Source organism: Mobula hypostoma, chromosome 25 (assembly GCF_963921235.1).
Source record: "Mobula hypostoma chromosome 25, sMobHyp1.1, whole genome shotgun sequence".
NCBI lineage: Eukaryota > Metazoa > Chordata > Chondrichthyes > Myliobatiformes > Myliobatidae > Mobula > Mobula hypostoma.
This window is the reverse complement of record NC_086121.1, coordinates 46,707,094-46,727,036: the sequence shown is the minus strand read 5'-3', so window position 1 is coordinate 46,727,036 and position 19,943 is coordinate 46,707,094.

Sequence of the window (19,943 nt, the reverse complement as noted above, 5' to 3'; positions counted from 1 at the left end):
AGTTTCTCAGTAACTTGCCTTTGAAGCTCTCCCAAAACCTCCATTGTCTCAGGAAAATCATTCTTTTCTAAATGATGCTTGAGCTTTCTTCAACGTCAGACATATCTGGACCATCCCCAGAGTTACTCAAAACCAGTAGCAGGACCTGCTACCAAATTAATCACATCTCATAACACAAACTAGAATGAGGTTCCTCTTGGTAGGGTGGTCTGAAATACAGAGTCACATATTAGACAGAGTCACAAATTGATACAGCCAAAAACAGAGGGAAGGGGTGGAGGATGTTATTCTGACTGGAGGTCAAAGACCAGTAAGTTTGTTGGTGACATGAAAATTATGGAGCTATAGATAGTGCAGAAGTCTGTTAAAGGATGCAGCCTGATATAGATCAATTGGAAATTTGGGCAGATGGAACTTAATCTGGACACTTTGGGAGGTCAAATGCACACTTTGGGAGGAAAATCAGCTAACACTGCAGCAGCCCTGTGAATGTTCCTTCTCTGACAAGGGCAGGGACATTTTTTTTCCATCAGAAGGTAGCAGTTTAGCTGATTTCTGCTGCTGCCAAGAGATGCTCCCAAAACCTTTCCGTTTTTGAGTAATATACTACTGGTCAGATCTGTGTGTATACACATCAGTTACTCCGAGAACAGGAGGAGGTCAAAGTAATGTAAATAGCAGGACCCTTCATTAGTATAAAAGGGAGGAAGTCACCTCAGGCTAATGTATGTTTGGAGTATTGTGTGCACATCCACTCACTACACTTGGAAAGATGTGGAGAAGGTGCAGAAGGGGTTCGCGGAGATGTTGTCCGGATTGGAGTACATCACCTATAAGGGGAGTTTGAACAAACTTGGACATTCACCTCTGGGTGGTTGAAAGCTGAAGGGAGACGTGATGGGAATTCAGAAGATTATGAGACACATAGATTGGGTAGGCAGACTTTTCCCAGAATGGAAAATCATATACAAGAGAAGTCAAATACGAGAACTTTAAGGTGAGAGGGGAAAGATGAAAGGAAACATATGAGGCAAATTATTTTCCACAGAAGGTGGTGGGTGCCTGTGGGGGAGGTGGTGGAAACAGAACTGATAAGAATATGTAAGGTATTTAGGCATACACATGAACAGGCTGGGGATGCAGAGAAACAGATGATGTGCAGGCAAATGAGATAAGATATACTGACATCATGGTCAGCAGAGACATAGAAAATAGGTGCAGGAGTAGGCCATTCGGCCCTTCAAGCTTGCACCGCCATTCAGTATGATCATAGCTGATCATCCAACTCAGAACCCTGTAAGCCTTCCCTCCATACCCCCTGATCCCTTTAGCCACAGGGGTCATATCTAACTCCCTCTTAAACATAGCCAATGAACTGGCCTCAACTGTTTCCTGTGGCAGAGAATTCCACAGATTCACCACTCCCTGTGTGAAGAAGTTTTTCCTAATCTCGGTCCTAAAAGGCTTCCCCTTTATCCTCAAACTGTGACCCCTCGTTCCGGACTTCCCCAACATTGGGAACAATCTTCCTGCATCTAGCCTGTCCAATCCCTTTAGGATTTTATATGTTTCAATAAGATCCCCCCTCAATCTTCTAAATTCCAACGAGTACAAGCCCAGTTCATCCAGTCTTTCATCATATGAAAGTCCTGCCATCCCAGGAATCAATCTGGTGAACCTTCTTTGTACTCCCTCTATGGCAAGGATGTCTTTCCTCAGATTAGGGGACCAAAACTGCACACAATACTCCAGGTGTGGTCTCACCAAGGCCTTGTACAACTGCAGTAGTACCTCCCTGCTCCTGTACTCGAATCCTCTTGCTATGAATGCCAGCATACCATTCGCCTTTTTCACCGTCTGCTGTACCTGCATGCCCACTTTCAATGACTGGTGTATAATGACACCCAGGTCTTGTTGCACCTCCCCTTTTCCTAATCGGCCACCATTCAGATAATAATCTGTTTTCCTGTTTTTACCACCAAAGTGGATAACCTCACATTTATCCACATTAAATTGCATCTGCCATGAATTTGCCCACTCATCTAACCTATCCAAGTCACCCTGCATCCTCTTAGCATACTCCTCACAGCTAACACTGCCGCCAGCTTCGTGTCATCCGCAAACTTGGAGATGCTGCATTTAATTCCCTCATCTAAGTCATTAATATATATTGTAAACAACTGAGGTCCCAGCACTGAGCCTTGCGGTACCCCACTAGTCACTGCCTGCCATTCTGAAAAGGTCCCGTTTATTCCCACTCTTTGCTTCCTGTCTGCCAACCAATTCTCTATCCACATCAATACCTTACCCCCAATACCGTGTACTTTAATCTCCTGTGTGGGACCTTGTCAAAAGCCTTATGAAAATCCAAATATACCACATCCACTGGTTCTCCCCTATCCACTTTACTGTTACATCCTCAAAAAATTCTATGAGAGTCGTAAGACATGCTTTTCCTTTCACAAATCCATGCTGACTTTGTCCGATGATTTCACCACTTTCCAAATGTGCTGTTATCACATCTTTGATAACTGACTCTAGCATTTTCCCCACCACCGATGTCAGGCTAACCAGTCTATAATTCCCCGGTTTCTCTCTCCCTCCTTTTTTAAAAAGTGGGGTTACATTAGCCACCCTCCAATCCTCAGGAACTAGTCCAGAATCTAAACAGTTTTGAAAAATTATCACGAATGCATCCACTATTTCTTGGGCTACTTCCTTAAGCACTCTGGGATGCAGACCATCTGGCCCTGGGGATTTATCCGCCTTTAATCCCTTCAATTTACCTAACACCACTTCCTTACTAACATGTATTTCCCTCAGTTCCTCCATCTCACTGGACCCTCTGTCCCCTACTATTTCCGGAAGATTAGTGAAGACAGAACCAAAGTAGTTATTCAATTGGTCTGCCATGTCCTTGCTCCACATAATCAATTCACCTGATTCTGTCTGTCGGGGACCTACAATTGTCTTAACCAATCTTTTTCTTTTCACATATCCTTAAAAGCTTTTACAGTAAGTTTTTATGTTCTCTGCCGGTTTTCTCTCATAATCTTTTTCCCCCTTCCTAATTAAGCCCTTTGTCCTCCTCTGCTGGACTCTGAATTTCTCCCAGTCCTCAGGTGAGCCACTTTTTCTGGCTAATTTGTATGCTTCTTCTTCGGAATTGATACTATCCCTAATTTCCCTTGTCAGCCACCGGTGCACTACCTTCCTTGATTTATTCTTTTGCCAAACTGGGATGAACAATTATTGTAGTTCATTCATGCAACCTTTAAATACTTGCCATTGCATATCCACCGTCAATCCTTTAAGTGTCATTGGCCAGTCTATCTTAGCTAATTCACGTCTCATACCTTCAAAGTTACCCTTCTTTAAGTTCAGAACCTTTGTTTCTGAATTAACTATGTCACTCTCCATCTTAATAAAGAATTCCACCATATTATGGTCACTCTTACCCAAGAGGCCTCTCACGACAAGATTGCTAATTAACCCTTCCTCATTGCTCAATATCCAGTCTAGAATAGCCTGCTCTCTGGTTGGTTCCTTGACACGTTGGTTCAAAAAACCATCCCGCATACATTCCAAGAAATCCTCTTCCTCAGCACCCTTACCAATTTGGTTCACCCAATCTATATGTAGATTGAAGTCACCCATTTATTTCCTGTTCCTTTATTGCACACATTTCTAATTTCCTGTTTAATACCATCCCCAACCTCATTACTACTGTTAGGTGGCCTGTACACAACTCCCACCAGCGTTTTCTGCCCCTTAGTGTTATGCAGCTCTACCCATATCGATTCCACATCCTCCCAGCTAATGTCCTTCCTTTCTATTGCGTTAATCTCCTCTCTAACCAGCAATGCTACCCCACCTCCTTTTCTTTCATGTCTATCCCTCCTGAATATTGAATATCCCTGAATGTTGAGCTCCCATCCTTGGTCACCCTGGAGCCATGTCTCTGTGATCCCAACTATATCATATTCATTAATAACAATCTGCACTTTTAATTCATCCACCTTGTTACGAATGCTTCTTGCATTGACACACAAAGCCTTCAGGCTCGCTTTTACAACACTCTTAGCCCTTATACAATTATGTTGAAAAGTGACCCTTTTGCCCTGGATTTGCCAGCCTGCCACTTTTACTTTTCACCTTACTACTTTTTGCTTCTACCCTCATTTTACACCCCTCTGTCTCTCTGCACTTGTTCCCATCCCCCTGTTGTGAACTAACCTCCTCTCTCCTAGTCTTTTTAATTATTTTGATTTGATTTGACAAGATGAGTTGAAGGGCCTGTTCCTGTGTTGCATTATTCTATGCTCTGTGTAAAAAGAATTAGAATAAAAAACGTGGATGCTTGTTGCAGCAGTGATTCCAAACAAGAATATTGCATCTTTCTAACTTTTACTAGTACTGATCGTTTATCACTTTGCCTTTATTTCAAAGGTTGTTTAACAAACACGGTTGCAAGTCCATTATTACTTTAAATAAAAAGAAATTCAGAAATTGAATACTGTGATAAAAGACCTAGTTCTAACTTTAATGGTGTACATTTTGTTTTCTAATGTGATGTGGCAGATCCAGAACAGAGTCCTTTGTTAGCAGGAGGGGTGGGGTGGTGGTGGTAAGCCGGAACCTGCAGACACAGCACCCTGGCCTCATCTTGTTCCTGGGAGTAACTGAGGTGTCCGCACACAGCCCTGATTGGGAATGTATTTCTCAACAGCTGCAAGGTCTCAGGAACATCTCTTGGCAGCAACAGAAATCAGCCAAAGCTCTGTTTCTACTGCAAAATATGTCCCAGCCCTCATCAGAGGAGGAACAGCTGAAGTGATTGCTGACTGCAAATTGGTGTATTTAATCTTCAGCAGACATCAAGAAGAATTGGATCACAGTGAGAAAGACCGTAGTAGAGCAACTCTTCCCATTTTTAATTGTAAATATATGCACTTACTTGACATCCCTAAATTTATTGTCTGTTAACTCCCATATCCAGCCCTTTCAAGCTATTCACAATTTCATTGGTATTGTTTTGAAATTGTCTGCATCTTGTTATGACTGACATGGAAGCATTGTGGCATTCAGAACAACACTGCCACGGGTTAATAAGGCTACCACTCACATGGATTAACTCTGAACTTCAAAAAGATTTGGCCTTCACTGGAGGAGTTCTGAGAACTGTCAGGAGCAGTCAGCACATCCATCTTCAAATGCAATCAACCTTGCCATGACTGAGAGAGTGAGCTTGTTATGCCAATCAGGTTCTGGAGTGGCAAACAAGCCGTACACTCAGCTGGCAGCTGAGCTCCATTTATTCCTCTGCTCCTTTCTCATTGTCTCACAGGGTCAAAGGACCTCATCTGTGGCAAAGGATCTTTTTATGTCACTGTTAAACAGACCATCTGTTTTCCCTGTTCATTTGCATGAGAGGCACAAGACAATTTGCTTGTATATTGATGGCCAAGTGAGGAAATAGTGACTCACCAGCAGAATTGAACCAATCATCGAGTCTGCAGTCATCTCTGAGCTTGGACAATTCCAGTTAAAGAAACAATTCTGCATATTCAGTGCACAGCCACAAATTCTGTCTTTAAACCAATCAAAGTATCTCTATTCAGCAGAGGCACAGAATAAAGGCTTTTCCCTGGGAGTGGATCTCTGAGTTGTTCCGAAAGGGCATTAGAAGGAATTTCTTTCGCCCTTCAGATGGTGGTGAGTCTGTGGAATTCACTGCTGCAGATGGCAGCGGGGGCCAATTCACTGAGTATACTTAAAGTGGAGGTTTGCAGGTTCCTGATTAGTCAGGGTGTCAAAAGTTATGGGGAGAAGGCAGGAGAATGGGGTTGAGAGGGATAATAAATCAGCCATAATGAAATAGCAGAGCCGACTCGATGGGCCGACTGGTGTAATTCTGCTCCTAATTCTGTCTATTTAGTAATAGGGATCAGGTTAGACACACAGGCCCTGGAACCTGCTCCATCATTTGCTGACCTAATCCTTGCCCTTGATTCCACTTTACTGCCTCAGTTCCATAACCCTTTATTCCTTTCTAACTGAATACTCATGAGTTCAGCCTTGAATATAACAAAGGAGACAGAATTTCAAGTACACATAGCTCTGACTGTTTCCTCGTCCCAATGGAAATAGTTTTGGCATTAGAAGCTGGCAGGAGGAGAGGAATGTTGGATAAGGAAGGCGTGGGACTGGTGCATGGATAGAGACCTCTAGCCCAACAAATCCATGCTGACCACATTATTCACCTAGTCCCAATTTTCTGTGTATTTCAGCTCATATCCCTCCAGGTATATCCCCTCCATCTACCTTTCCAGGTGCTTCTTATATGATGTTTTGTACCTGACTCTTTATTTGGCAGCTCATTCTATATTCTCACCACCCTCTGAGTGAAAAAGTTGTCCCTTTCAAATCTTCTCAACCTAAATCTATGCACCCTCGATATGGTCTCCCCTACCCTGGGGAAAAATCTGTCACCATCCATCTTATCTGTGCTGAAGACCATAAGACCATAAGATATACAGAAGGAGCAAAATTAGGCCATTTGGCCCATTGATTCTGCTTCACCATTTTATCATGGTTGATCCAGTTTCCCTCTCAGGCCCAATATTCTGCCTTGTCCCTCTATCCCTTTATGCCCTGACTAATCAAGAATTTTGTGTGGGCACGTGGCCAAGTGGTTAAGGCATTGGACTAGCAACCTGAAGGTTGTGAGTTCAAGCCCCAGCCGAGGCAATGTGTGTTGTATCCTTGAGCAAGGCACTTAATCACACACTGCGACGACACTGGTGCCAAGCTGTATGGGTCCTAATGCCCTTCCTTTGGACAACATTGGTGTCGTGGAGAGGGGAGACTTGCAGAATGGGCAACTGCCGGTCTTCATACAACCTTGCCCAGGCCTGCGCCCTGGAGAGTGAAGACTTTTCATTTCCAGGTGCAGATCCATGGTCTCACAAGACTAACGGATGCCTTTTACTTTAATCAAGAATTTTACAACCTTTGCCTTAAACATATGCGATGATTTGGCCTCACAGCCACCTGTGGCAACATATTCCAGAGATTCACCACTCTCTGGCTAAAGAAATTCCTCCTCATTTCAGTTGTAAAAAGGCATCCTGAGGCTGTGTCCTTTGGTCTTAGACTCTCCCACCATATGAAACATCCTCTCCACATCCACTCTATCGAGGCCTTTCAACATATGACAAGTCTTTCAATCCCAGAATCATTCTCGTGAACCATTTTGAACCTTCTCCAATGTCAGCATATCCTTCCTTTGATAAGGGGCACAAAACTGCTTACAGTACTTATAAAGCCTCAATATTGCATCCTTGTTTTTATATTCTAGTCCCCTCATCACTGACTCAATCTGCAAATTAACCCTTAAGGAATCCTACATGAGGACTTCCTTAAACAAGTCTCCCATTCTCCTACATTCCAAGGAGTAAAGACCTACCCTGGCCAACCTCTCCCTTCTACACAGGTCCTCTCATCTTGACAACATCCTCATAAATCATTTCTGGACTCTTTCCAGTTTAATCACATCTTTATTATAACGGTGACCTAATCTGTACACAGTACTCTGGGTACCCTTACAAATGAGGTAAACAACTGCAACATGATATCCCAGCTTAATACACTAACTGATGAAGGTGAACATACATGGGTATCTTCTGAAGCCTGAAAGCGAATGGCTTGTGAATCCTGATTGCTCTGTAGAACTTCTGACAGAAGATCCAGAAATCAAGGAGATTGTTACGATTAACATCATGCAGATTGAAGAGGAGGTGGACGCAGTATAATCCATCACTTCTCACCTTGGACCTAGGTTGAGGAGGATTATATTTAAGAACCCGCTCTTAGTCAGAAGTAGAAGAACTTAATATCATTCTTGCTCAGTCTGATTTGAATGAAGAACAACTCGGATATTCTTTGGGGAGACAGATTGTTTCTCAGTGGAGGAGCTCAGAAAGGCTGAAATGGAGATTATTAGTTTTCGTCAAAGAAAGAGATCACCAGATAAATTCTTAAGTTTGCAAAGGGGAGAAAGTGTGAAAAGGAACAGTCATATTTTCAAGCTTAATCCAGTTCTTGAAGATGATGTCTTGAGAGTTGGTGGACAGCTTAGGAGGGCAGCCACGTCTGAAGAGTCTAAACATCCTGTTATACTGACAAAGCATCTTCATTTCTCAGATCTCATTCTGAGGTATGTACATCAGGAAGTGGGACACGATGGTCACAACCACGTTATCCAGGATATTGGATTCACAATACTAGTGCAGCTATAAGGAGAATCCTGTCTAAGTGTGTCGTTTGTCAACAGTTGAATGCAGCTAGCACACGGCCGACCTACTGTACCTCTGGACGGGGTGTTTCCAGATGGACTATTTGAGGTGAAGAGCAGAAGTAGTACAGTGAAGAGATAGGAGGTCACTTTTACTTGTCTAGCTATATGAGCTGATCATATTGAAATGTCGTTTTCTTTAGACATTTTTTTTGTTAATGCAAGACGAGGACAAGTTTGCGAACTCTACTCTGATAATGCAACAAACTTTGTTGGAGCAGGGCATGAGCTGAGGGAAATAAAATCATTCACAGATCAATGGTGTCCTTCAGAAAGAAATCAAGTGGGTTTTTAAATCCCTGGCTGGCTCACATCATAGAGGAACATGGGAAAACTTGATCAGGTCTATAAAAAAAGGTCGTCAATTCTATCATGAAGGTGCAGCAACCCTCTTGGTGAAGGGTTTTCACACAATTCTTTGCAAAGTAGAGGCTATTATCAAAGGTTGTCCGATTATTATAGCATCATCTGATCCCAATGATTTGGAGGGTTTAACACCCAACCACCTGTTGCTTCTGAAGACCTCACCATCCTTACCACCAAGAGAGTTACAAAAGGAAGATGTTTATGTTCATCATAGGTGGAAGGAAGTCTAATACATGTCAAACTCGATTTGGAAACGGTGCATTGAGGAGTATTTACCACAAATACAGAAACATTAAAAATAGGTATAAAGTGCAATTTTCTTCCAAGAGATTTTGTGCTTATAGTTGATGACACAGTAGCTCAAAACTAATGGATCGTGGGAAAAGTCATTCCAGATAGAAGAGGATTTATGTGGCAGGTACACATCAAGACCAGGACCTGCTGTCTGGACATGCCTGTAACCAAAATCTGTCTTCTACAGGAGCGAGAGCTTTGAGGTGCTTTAGAAGCTTCATGACTTTGACTTGATTTACTGACTTGACAGAGTGGTGGTAAAAAATTGCTCTGTACCGGGCTAAGTGCAGAATGGCCTAGATGACTGTTGCATGATTTACCTGGAAGAGGAAAGAAGAAAGATGAATGTTAAGATTTCATGTCTTCTAGTAGAATATAGTTGTGATTATTAAGGTGCACCAGTTGAGGGGCTTGGAAGTAGGAGCCTCTATCTATTTTCTGTCTGTCTGCATTGTATTGTGTTGCATGTTTATTATGTTAGTTAGTCACGTGGGTTGGGATGTAGGAGAAGTGAAGAGTTCAGTGAGGTATTCATGCCTTGTCTTAGTTCAGTTTAGTCAGGGCAGAGCCAGGGTGTGGGCCAGGGGTGATTTTTTTTGTTGTTGACTGCTTAAATACTCTTAAATACATTTAATAATGATTCACTTGTGTTTAAAAACACTAAGACTATTTATTTCATTATCTTGCTAGTTTTAGTTCCATTAGTTTTTATCCTTTCAGGATTGTTTGTTTTGCTAGTTTCTTAATAAAGGATCGAACATACTTTCTTCGACCTTACAACTTCGTTATTGTGGATAGCCCATCATACAGTGTCAAACTCCCCCACCCACCCCGTGTTCAGTCTCTGAGCGGTTTTGGTTTGTTTTCAAGTAGCTGCTACAGCAATGTTAGCAGTCATTTCAAGAGAAGGAAAATATAAAACGAAGGATGTAATGCTGAGGCTCTATTAGGCATTGGTGAGGCTTCATTTGGAGTGTTATGAACAGTTTTGGGCCCCTTATTAATGGAAGAATTTGCTTACATTGCAAAGGATTCAGAGGAAATTCGAGAATGATTCTAGGTATGAAAGGCTTATCATATGAGGAGCCTTTACTTGTTGGAATTTAGAAGAATTCAACATTCTTGAATTTTGAATTCAAGAACTTATTGAAACCCAACAAATGTTGAAAGGCCCAGATAGAGTGGATGTCGAGAAGATGTTTCCTATAGTCAGGAAGACTAGGACCAAAGGGCACAGCCTCGGAATACAAGGACATCCATTTAGAACGGAGATGAGGAGGTATTTCTTTAGCTAGAGGGTAGTGAATCTGTGGAGTTCATTGCCACAGGCAGCTATGGAGGCCATGTTACTGGGTGTATTTGAAACTGAAAAGTTCCTGATTAGTCAGGGTGTGAAAGGATATGGGGAGAAGGCAGGAAAATGGAATTGAGGAGGAAATGGATCAGTGCTAATGGAGCAGATTCTATGGGCAGAATGGCCTAAATCTGCTTCTATGTCTTATGGATCTATGGTCTCCCATTTAGCAAACACGTCTTTGCCTGACAAAGGAAGCTGAGGACTGCATAAAAGCCAAGGAAAGGGCATGTAAGGTAGCAAAAGTGAGAGGGAAGTTGGATGACTGGAAGCTTTTAAGATCCAACAAAAGGCAACTGCAAGGAGGGAAAAGATGATATATGAGAGCAACCTAGCCAAAAAATATAAAGGAGGATACTAAAAGCTTTTTTCTTATATAAAGAGTAAAAGGGAGGTGAGAGTTGATATTGGACTACTGGAAAATGATGCTGGTGAGGTGCTAATGGGGGTCAAAGAAATGGCAGATGAACTTAATGGGTACTTTGCATCTGCCTTCACTGTGGAGGACACAAGCAATGTGCCAGAGGTCCATGAGTATCAGGGAGCAGGAGTGAGTGCCATTGCTGTTACAAAGGAAAAATTGTGAGGCAAACTGAAAGATCTTAAGGTGGACAAATCACCCGGACTGGATGGACCACATCCCTGAGTCCTGACAGAGGTTGCTGAAGAGAAAACAGACGAATTGATCTTGACCTTTCAATAATCACTTGATTCTGGCATGGTTCCGGGGGACTAGAAGATTGCAATTGTTACTCCACTCTTCAGAAGAGAGGAAGGCAAAAGAAAGGGATTATAGGCCAGTTAGCCTAACCACAGTGGTTGGGAAAGTGTGGGAGACGATTATTAAGGATGAGGTTTCGAGGTACTTGGAGACCAATGATAAAATGTCAAAGTCAGCATGGTTTCTGTAAGGGGAAATCTTGCCTGACAAATCTGTTAAAGTTCTTTGAGGAAGTAACAAGCAGGGTGGGCAAAGGAGAGGCAGTGGTTGTCATTTACTTGGATTTTCAGAAGTTGTTTGATAAGATGCCACACAGGAGGCTGCTGAATAAGATAAAATCTTATGGTGTTACAGGAAAGATACTGGCCTGTATAGAGGAATGGCTGATAGGCAGGAGGCAGCGAGTGGGAATAAAAGGGGCCTCTCCTGGTTGGCTGCCAGTGACTAGTGGTGTTCCTCAGGGGTCAGTATTCAGACAACTGCTTTTCACGTTGTTTGTCAATGATTTGGATAAACTAATTTGTTAATTAATATTGCAACTCCTCACTTTCTATTATTAGGGCAATATTAATAATAGACTTGATCTACCCACTCTCTTTTTAATTTTTTGTGTTTCATGTCTCCTAAATGTGTTTCTTGTAATCGAGCTATAAAGCAATTAAGTTTTTTCAACTGAACCAATACTTTTTTCCTTTTAATGGGGTGATCGATTCCATTAATGTTATAATTAATTATGTTCAAAGTGGCCATGATACAATATGTCACTTACTACATCACCACCCCCCTCCCACCCCCTTCAACCAAACCCGGTATTTTTATAGTATAATAACAGAAAAACTTGTGATATCCTGCCAATGCTTAGAGAACTATTTACAAAAGAATATAACTCACAAGACACAACAAAACCAAACAAGACTTCCAGAAACCCAGTTGGTCTTTCAAGATTCCTGATAAAACAAATTATTATAACTGCTTTTTCTCTTATCAAGACCAACCCCTGATAATAATTAGGCAGAGAGGAATGACACCTGCTGCTCTCCGGAGAACATGCACACAGTGCTGTCATAGCTACAAACCACGGAGAAAGCATATCCCCCTGGTTGTGTTATGGAAAAGTTTGCGGACAGTACAAAGAAAAGTGGAGGGGTATGTGGTGCTGAGGAAGCAGTGTGATTGCAGCAGAACTCAGACAAATTGGAAGAATGGGCAAAAAAGTGGCAGATGGAATACAGTGTTGGGAAATGTATGATAAATTATTTTGATAAAAGGAACAATAGTGTAGACTATTATCTAAATGGAGAGAAGCTTCAAATATCAGAGGTGCAGAGGGACTCAGGAGTCCTCTGCAAGACTCCCAGAAGGTTAATTTACAGGTTGAGTCTGTGGTAAAGAAGGCAAATGCAATGTTGGCATTTATTTCAAGGGGAATCGAAGTAAGGGGATAATGCTGAGCCTTTATAAGACACTAGTCAGGCCGCACTTGAGCATTGTCTAACAGTTTTGTGCCCCATATCTCAGAAAGGATGTGTTGTCACTGGAGAGAGTCCAGAGGAGATTCACGAGGATGATTCCAGAAATAAGGGGGTTAACATCCGAGGAGCGTTTGGCAACTTTGGAGCTGTCACTGGAACTTAGAAGAATATGGGGGATCTCATTGAAACCTACCAAATGTGGAAAGTACTAGATAGGATGGATGTGAGGAGGATGCTTCCTCTAGTGGGAGTATCCAGAACTAGAGGGCACAACCTCAAAATTGAGGGTAACCTTTTAGAATCAGGAATTTTTTTTTTAGCTGGAGAGTAGTGAATCTGTGGAAAGCTCTGCCACAGTCTGTGGTGGAGGCCAAGTCCGTGGGTATACTTAAGGCCGAAGTTGATAGTTTCCTGATCAGTTACGGCATCGAAGTATATGGCCAGAAGGTGGGTATATGGGGTTGAATAAGATCTGGGATCAGCCATGATGGAATGGCAGAGGAGACTTAATGGGCTGAATGGCCTAATTCTGTTCCTATGTCTTATGGTCTTATGATAAAAAGAAATGTTAAAAAAAAATCTGAAATAAACAGTAAGGAGCGGCATACCCTCCGTGAGAGGGAGAAATTGTTAATACTTCAGGTTGAAAACTTTTCAGCAGAACTGGGAAAAGTTTAAATCAAGCATACATCTGCTGCCTGACTTGCTGAATTTACAGCTTTTACAGCTTTTAGTTTAGTTTAATTAAAATTTGACTCAGTACCAGAAAGCAAAGGCTGAAGGTTAATTTTAGTGACTGTGGGCTATGTGTCATGTGAACCATGGGGTCAATATAAAGACCCCCGCCCTTCATGCCATATAAAAATTTGGATTTAAAATGTTTGGCAATCAAAATATCTGCTGATGTTGGGAATCTGAAATAAAAAATACAGGGAATGCTGGAAGCTCTCAGCATGTCTGGCTGCATCTGCAGGAGGAGAAGAAAAGGTAACAGTTTTGGTCTGAAGCCCTATATCAGAATTAGGAAACAGGAAATCAGGTTAGTCTTCAGCAACAGAGGTGGGGAGGGATTAAAAAAGGGAATATCCTTGATAGGATGGAGACCAAATGGCTCAATGTGGCAATTAGTATCAGATTATATTGTGTTTTCATTATCTGCTGGTAAGAGTAAAACAAAACCAAGGTAACAGAGAGGTGGCAGACAGAAATGGCTGATTCTCAAACAAGCAGAAGGAAAGAGGGTTAGTATTATTAAAAATGGGAGACTTCCGGTGATGCCATGATTCAGTTTTGACCTGCCTCGCATTCCCTCCCAAGAAATTTGGGGTTTAATAGCTGTTAAGTTACTTTTGACCATCTATGAAAGATATTTTTGCTAAGTAAAGAGTAGAGGAACAGGAGTATGACGTCTCGGACTTCAAAACACACTGGAAAACAAGAAATACAAAGAGAAAGCAAAGACAAAAGTTACAGCTAGCGCCAGAACAGGCTGAAGCTAGCAAAGACGACGAGGAGAAAGATATGGCCGTGATACTACGTGAGTTGAAAGAGAAGAGAAAAGAAAATCAAGAGCCACTTTCAGACACCAAGGCATCCCTATCTAGACTGGAGAATTCGGTGACAGACCTGAAGGAACGACTGGACCTACTTGAGCAGAAATCTACCGACTCTGAGTCGAGAATTAGTGCTAACGAGGACGCACGTTTCCGGCATGAGAGAGCACTTAAATGCCTGTTGAAGCGAGAAGCCGCTCTTACCATGGCTTGCCATGATCTCCAGAACTGCTTATGAAGAAATGATCTAAGAATTTATCAGATACCTGAGGATAGTGAGAAAGGAAACATGGTGGGGTTTGTCAAACAGTTAATTAAAACGACGCTTCGGCTGCCAGAGGACTCACTGAGAGAGCCCACCGATCCCTGATCACAGAGTCGGCGCCTTTTGCACCACCGCGTTCCGTCGTTGTGTGCTTCTTGGATTATACAGTAAAAGAGGCAGTACTGCATCAAGCATAGGCTCAAAAACAAGTTACGTTTCAAGGCAGAGTCATCTATTTTGATCAGGATGACTCTCCTGAGGTCCAGAAAAGAAGAGCAAAAGTCCACACCGTGATCAAGCAGCTAAAGGAGTAAGTTGTCGCTTCCCAGCGCAGCTGAGAGTAAACTCGGATGCTGGAGTGAAGACCTTTCCTTCCTTGATTGAAGCTTTACCCACACTGAACAACCTGGGCATCTCCGTGCCGGTGAGTGGGAGGGAGAAGCTGGAGCAGCGACTCATCAGCGAGGTATGGCAGGTGCAGTGGAGGGGGCATGAAGGAGACAGCACTGCGCCGTCGGAGGCAAACATGAGAGCTTTCCTGACATAAGAGGAGGACGATTATACTTTTTTCTTTCAAAGAAGGAGGTATATGAACGGTGTCTTCTTTGGACTGATTAATTATTTCTGGTTGTGAGTAATATATAACTGTCTTTGCCAACATGTACAGCTATTTACCAGCATAACTGAAATATTTTAATATACAATGCAGTTTTGTGGGGCGGGGGGGAGAGCGAGTTAAATTTTGTTAAGCAGACAGAAAAGGAAAAGGGATCACCAAGGGAGGGCAACAACTCAACCGGGGGGATATGCATTCTCCATGGTTTGTAGCTATGACAGCACTGTGTGCATGTTCTCTGGAGAGCAGCAGGTGTCATTCCTCTCTGCCTAATTATTATCAGGGGTTGGTCTTGATAAGAGAAAAAGCAGTTATAATAATTTGATTTATCAGGAATCTTGAAAGACCAACTGGGTTTCTGGAAGTCTTGTTTGGTTTTGTTGTGTCTTGTGAGTTATATTCTTTTGTAAATAGTTCTCTAGGCATTGGCAGGATATCACAAGTTTTTTTAGTTATTATACTATAAAAATACTGGGTTTGGTTGAAGGTGGGAGGGGGGTGGTGATGTAGTAAGTGATACATTGTATCATGGCCACTTTGAACATAATTAATTATAATATTAATGGAATCAATCACCCCATTAAAAGGAAAAAAGTAATGGTTCAGTTGAAAAAACTTAATTGCTCTATAGCTCTATTACAAGAAACACATTTAGGAGACATGAAACACAAAAAATTAAAAAGAGAGTGGGTAGATCAAGTCAATTATTCATATTGCCCTAATAGTAGAAAGTGAGGAGTTGCAATATTAATTAACAAATCAGTTTATTTCGTGGTAGAAAAAGAGGTTAAAGACAAGCAGGGTAGATATGTGTTAGCTATGGGCTCGATGGGAGGTGAAGAGTTTACTATCACGAGCACCTATGCACCGAATGAAGATAACCCCACCTTTTTTAAAGAAGTAGCTTTATTACTTGCCAGGGAAGCTAGAGGTACTGTTATAGTTGGAAGAGACTTTAATTGTATTCTTAATAGGAGTTTGGATAAATTATCTGGGAATGGGGAACCCCTGAGCAAGAAGCCTAAAGCAGTAAAGATTACGTTGGATGAGCTTGGGCTAGTTGATGGCTGGAGAGCATTGAATCCAGGTGCCAGGGATTTTAGTCATATATCAAGAGCCCATGGCTCATATTCAAGAATTGACCTTATTTGCATCCCAAAGAAGAATCTACATCAGGTGAAGGAATGAACCCATTACATTGTCAGATCATGCTCCTGTTAGACTTGTACTGAAAGTATCTGAGCGGCACTTCAAATATTGGAGGCTCAAAGTTTCCACGTTGATGGACCCCTCTTCCTATAATCAACTAAAACTATGCATTGATGAATATTTTGTGACAAATTACATTGGGGAGGTTTCCCCCTCGATACTGTGGGAAGGTGCAAAAGTTGTGATAAGGGAATAATGTATTGATTTGGCTGTTCAAATGAAAAAATACCGAAACAAAAAATATAATCAGTTGCAAAGTGAAAAAAAAAGATTAGAACAAAGGCACAAGTTAACACTGAACAAGGATGATTGGAAAAACCTCCAAAAGTGTGGGGATGCCTTGAATGAGTTGCTCACATATAAAGCGGAAGAAGCACTTAGATACACAAATCAGAAGTATTATGAGATGGGGAATCGGACCAGCTGTCTGTTAGCATTTCAGTTGAGAAAGGCACAATCTAACAGAGTTGTATAAAAATTAGACATTCTTTAACTTTCTCCAAGGTATTGAACCCAAACGATATAGCAAAGGCATTTAAGGCCTTCTATAAAGAAATGTATGATTCTTCGGATCCACCACAAAATGAAGGCAAGCTGGATGAAATTTTCAGAGACATCTGTATAAACAAACTTTTAAAAAGTGAGATTGTTTCACTGGCACAACCAATCTCAGAGCTAGCAATAAAAGGTTATTAAAACATTAAAAAATAATAAATCTCCGGGTATGGATGGATTTCCGGGTGAGTTCTATAAGATATTTACAACAGATCTTACTCCACTTTTATGTAAAGTTTTTAATTATGCTCTGAATGAACATGAGCCGCTGGAGAGCTGGTCAGAGACAATCATATCAGTAATCCACAAGGATGGAAAGGACCCTGTAGCATGTAGTTCGTACAGACCAATCAGCCTGCTTGGTACTGATGTGAAGATCCTTTGCTCTATTTTAGCAAAGCAACTGCAGAAATATATAGGAAAATTGATTAATCCAGATCAAACTGGATCTATTCCAGGCCTCCAGGGAGCAAACGATGTTAGAAGAGCTTTAAATATCCAGTCTTTAGCACAGAAATTCATCCACCCTTCAAAGCTTTTTAGCTTAGATGCTGAGAAGGCATTTGATAGGATGGATTGGATATACTTAGACTATACCTTAGAAAAAAAGGGTTTTAATGCAACATTTCCCAATTTCTTCAGATTCAAAAGGGGAACCAGACAGGGAAGGCCCCTATCCCCATTTGCCTTCAGCATTGAACCACTGGCTGAGTTAATAAGACAAATTGAACAAATTGAGGGTATAACAGATAAAGGACGTATAACCCATAAGATCGCAAACATGAGGAAATCTGCAGATGCTGGAATTTCAAGCAACACACATAAAAGTTGCTGGTGAAAGCAGCAGGTCAGGCAGTATCTCTAGGAAGAGGTATAGTCAACGTTTCGGGCCGAGACCCTTCGTCAGGACTAACTGAAGGAAGAGCTAGTAAGAGATTTGAAAGTGGGAGGGGGAGGGGGAGATCCGAAATGATAGGATAAGACAGGAGGGGGAGAGATGGAGCCAAGAGCTGGACAGGTGATTGGCAAAAGGGATATGAGAGGATCATGGGACAGGAGGCCCAGGGAGAAAGAAAGGGGGGGGGAAGAGCCCAGAGGATGGGCAAGGGGTATAGTGAGAGGGACAGAGGGAGAAAAAGGAGAGAGAGAAAAATAATGTGTGTATATAAATAAATAATGGATGGGGAATGAGGGGGAGGTGGGGCATTAGCGGAAGTTTGAGAAGTCAATGTTCATGCCATCAGGTTGGAGGCTACCCAGACGGAATATAAGATGTTGTTCTTCCAGCCTGAGTGTGGCTTCATCTTTACAGTAGAGGAGGCCGTGGATAGACATGTCAGAATGGGAATGGGAAGTGGAGTTAAAATGTGTGGCCACTGGAAGATCCTGCTTTCTCTGGCGGACAGAGCATAGATGTTCAGCTTAACGATCTCCCAGTCTGCGTCGGGTCTTGCTAATATATAGAAGGCCACATCGGGAGCACCGGATGCAGTATATCACCCCAGCCGACTCTCAGGTGAAGTGTCACCTCACCTGGAAGGACTGTCTGGGGCCCTGAATGGTGGTGAGGGAGGAAGTGTAAGGGCATGTGTAGCACTTGTTTCGCTTACAAGAATAAGTGCCAGGAGGGAGATTGGTGGGGAGGGATGGGGGGGGATGAATAGACAAGGGAGTCGCATAGGGAACGATCCCTGCAGAAAGTGGGGGGGGGCAGGGAAAAATGTGCTTAGTGGTGGGATCCCGTTGGAGGTGACGGAAGTTACAGCGAATTATATGTTGGACAGATAAGATAGCCATAAGATAGCTTTATTTGCAGATGACATTCTTCTCTTTATAAAGAACCCTCTTTCATCAGTTCCCCCGCTTATGCAATGTTTGAGAAGCTATGGAGTGGTCTCTGGATACAAAGTTAACTAAGCGAAACCTAAAGCTATGATGATTACAGGGACCTGGCCAAGTCAGCTGGATGATAAAGTGACCTTTCGTAGGCCGAAACAGGGTTTTAGATATTTGCGAGTTAGTTTACCTCATAGTTCCTCCCAACTCTTTGCAGCCACTTATTAAGCAAGTGAGGAGAGATCTTGAACATTGGGTGATGCTTCCTTTATCACTGACAAGTAGAGTAGAAGTGATCAGGATGAATATGTTGCCCAGGTTTCTTTTTCTTTTCAGTGCTCTATCCATAATAGTTCCTATATCTACTTTTAAAATATTGGATAGACTCATCAGTAGGTTTATATGGCAGAAAAAGAGGCCCGGGGTGAGACTAAAAGTGTTATACTCAGATAAAAACAGGGAGGTTTAGCTTTACCTCATTTAAAGACCTATTATTAGGCTGCCCAGTTAAGAGCAATTGTGTCATGGATCAGAGAAGACGTGGATTCAAGATGGGTTCACAGGGAGCAAAATTCAATTGGTGAGTTATCTTTAGCAGCTCTTCCCTTTTTAAATCCAAGCGTGTGGAAGAATGTTGAGCCTCAGAATGAATGGGTTAACTATACATTGAAAGTATGGGATAGAATTAGGAAAAAGTTAAACCTTTCAAGGACTATAACAAGGGCAACCAGAATTGTATTTATTTCATATTTTATTCCAGCAAAACTGGATTCTGGTTTTAACAGGTGGGCGCAAAGAGGCCTGATTCTTGTGGACCAAATCTTTGATAATGAGGCGCTCAAATCTTTCACCCAACTCCAAACTGAATTTGACCTTGTATGAAATTACTTTTATAGATTCCTCCAAATTAGACATTACCTTACATCACGCAAAGAATGGAACAATCTTAAAATACAGCCAAATAACTTGGAAAAATTTTGGATAGAGATCCTCATGGGTAGGACACAACCCCAGAAAATTGTATCTTGTATATATAAAAAAAAACACGTGGATACAATGGATAACACGTTAGATGTTAAACATAAGTGGGAATTGGAGGTAAATACCATAATAGAAGAGGAAAAGTGGGAGAGGTCTTGGGAGTCATGGCATAGATGCTTGAGTAGTCCCAATTGGAGGGAATTTGCTTGGAAAATAAGGATGAGGTACTTTAAAAACCCATTAGTAATATAATTATACACAGGAAAAAACAGCAGACTTTGCTGGAGAGGCTGTGATCTAGTGGGAGATTTTGCACATATATTCTGGGATTGTCCCAAGTTAAGGGAATTTTGGTACAAGGTTAC